At 35.2% G+C, this 2,913-nt stretch overlaps 1 pseudogene; it reads right to left on the bottom strand.

Moving 5' to 3' along the window:
- Positions 1–1,626: 1,626 nt before the first annotated feature.
- LOC111240936 overlaps positions 1,627–2,913 on the bottom strand; it is a 6,203-nt pseudogene continuing 4,916 nt past the window's right edge.

The raw sequence follows: 2,913 nt of genomic DNA, 5'->3' as shown, positions 1-2,913 counted from the left end.
TATTAATTTATTTCAAACACTCAAACAAAGAGATTAGAGGTAAAAACAAGCATATACTAAATAAAACACAAGAAAACTAGGAAGCACACTAAACTTGAGGATAAAACAAGGTAAAAGCTATGAAGGAGTTGATTTGTTCACAAAATATACACACACAAACATATTAAATCAACCGTTATCACTCCTCCACACTTAAAACCTTGCTTGTCCTCAAGCAAGAGGTAACTTGGCTAAGAAAAACATCTACTCAACAAAAGTCAAATAACTAGGAAGCAAGTTCACACAATCAAATTAGATAACATTCATGAGTGCTCTTCTTTCAATACCAATACAAAAAGAATATGTGTAACGTTGTAAATCCTTAGCTATGGTGCTCACAATGCAAATATTACAAGAATGACTGTACATGCTTTATTAGAGATTAACAATCATGACAAAGATGTTTTCATTGATCAACCAAAGGAACCAATCCTCACTAGAAAAAGTGTTTTCACTCAAGCACACTAGTGTATAAGGGTGTTTCATTCTCTCATCGACCTCTAACAACATATAATTTGACTTTGCTTTTCATTACAAGAGCCAAGAATTATCAAAACATACAAACGCAACAAGGGCTTTATTTGATGTTCAGCCAAGGAAAAGAAGGAAATTGGTATATCTAGGTAATATGAATGAGCAAAGAGAGCATTCACATCAATTTCACAGTTTCATCACTCTACTCTCTTTTATCTGAAAACTAGAACAACCAAACACCNACTTGCAGTCACCTTATTCATATATTTTTTTTCTATTTTTCTCTTTCTTTTTCTTTTATAGATGACATATATACAAGAATGCATCACATCAACCTACACCAATTCACCATAGTTACTCATGCTCCCTTTTTAATAATAACTTCCCCCAAACTTGAATCATACTACTGACCATGTAAACCTTACTCTCCCATCAAGGTGAGATTGTCAATCATATTCAACAAGGCTTGAGGTTTCAAAAGTGAAGGTAAGTTTCTTTAAATGCTGAAAAGTTTGCATAAGGGTTCTAATCTTTGAAACACAATTGGCTATTCTGGGTATATGATACAAAGAGGGAAAGAAAGAGGGCATTGTTTCAATGTAAGAATGCAAATGAATAATAACTAGCAATGAAACTCAAGCAAAGTTAATTGTAACCAAAAGAGGTAGCACTCACAGATAAAAACTCTGAGGTACAAAATCTCACCCGGTTAAGTTCTTTGGTTTCCTATGGTTGTCATAGATCATGCCACAATCACTAACCACAGTAAAAACAATAACAACATTCTCTATATACTCACATGAGAAACAACCACAAGCATAAGTTTTCACAAAATCACAATTTATGAGCAAACACAAATGGTTCTCCTCAAATTCATGCAAAACTCACTCAAAGTCACGTAACCAATGCATCATATTTGTTAAACTAGCCAAGTCACACTTATTATCAACAACAGGAAAAGAAAATAGAAAGGAAAGAAAAAGCAAACTCTCTTTTTGGTGGACCAACTTATTACTCAAATTCCCTGACTCCTTGCATATTCTTCTTCATCCACTTTCATACCTTCTAATTGCAAGAACACCAAGAAACTCAAACAAACACGTTAGTCCAATTTTAATAGAAACCAAGTTTTGAGAACTGAAAATTGAAAAACATAAAGATAAAAACAAAAGTAACATATAGAGAAGTGAAATAGAAAAATGAAAAACACAAACAAAGAGACAAGGAAAAAAAGAAACAAAGCTTGCATAACATGAGCACACCAACCAAACAACAATTCTAATATGCAGAATGATTGAAATGGATTTCCTAAATAACCTCACTCACATCCCTCTTGTTGCAAGATCACTTAGTACTCTCTTAGGATGATGAATACTACTTTCCCTGTTCTCTAATGTAGAAACACTCAGATCCCTCTTGTTGCGCCTATCTAAGCTTGACACACCTCACCCAATCCCTTGGCATAAGAATGTATCAAAACTTGCATTAAGAACCAGAACAGTGGGGTCCAAATACACAATCACGTCATCTGTCACTCGGGTGACTAGTAATATCTGGGTTGATTTAGCTAGATCGGCTGCTGAAATCCCATCCCTAGGCCTTTCAACATCTAGATCATGCTCTAAGGCGTACCCTGAAACAAGCTTTAAGCACAAACCAAACCAGTGGAAAGTATAAACATCTGAAGACAAATTGCATAAAAGAAACACAAACAAAACAGACATACAATTGGTAAATAATTCCACTTTTCCTGTTTTCTAAAGTTAGAACACTCAGATCCCTCTTGTTGTGCCTTCCTAAGTTTGACAAACCCTCACCCAATCCCTTGGCGTAAGAAGCCCATCAAAACTTGCCTTAAGTTCCAAAACAGTGAATCCAAACACACAACTCCATCCTTGGTGATTTGCACACCTGGTTTGATTTAGTTAGTTCCGCTACTAAAACCTTAACCCTAAGCCTTTCAATAACTGCATCAAGCTCTAAGGCGTACCCCGAGACAAACATTAAGTACAAACTAAATCAATGGAAAGTCTTAGAAACTAAAGTCAACTGCAGACAAAACAACATTCAAAGACATAACAAACAACCAAGTCTAAAAGAGCCATAAATGTCCAAATTACTTTGTTGGAACACAAATCCCCAGCAACGGCGCCAAAAACTTGTTGGCTGCAAAACCAACGCCAAGTGCACCGGTCGCAGTGTAGCAAGTGATAAATATCGTTCTCTCCCAAGGGACTTATGCAACACATGACAATTCTTCCTTTTATAAATCAATTAGACATCAAAATGCAAAAAAACAACACAAGAAACTCTTTTTGGTATTTTATCAAACAGTTGGTGTGCAAGGAATTTAACATAGTGTATTTACAATTTGTCAAGACTAGAATTCATCCATTTCAT

Source organism: Vigna radiata, unplaced genomic scaffold, assembly GCF_000741045.1.
Source record: "Vigna radiata var. radiata cultivar VC1973A unplaced genomic scaffold, Vradiata_ver6 scaffold_149, whole genome shotgun sequence".
Taxonomy (NCBI): domain Eukaryota; kingdom Viridiplantae; phylum Streptophyta; class Magnoliopsida; order Fabales; family Fabaceae; genus Vigna; species Vigna radiata.
The sequence above is the reverse complement of the archived record's forward strand: the minus strand, read 5'-3'. Positions and strand labels throughout refer to the sequence as shown.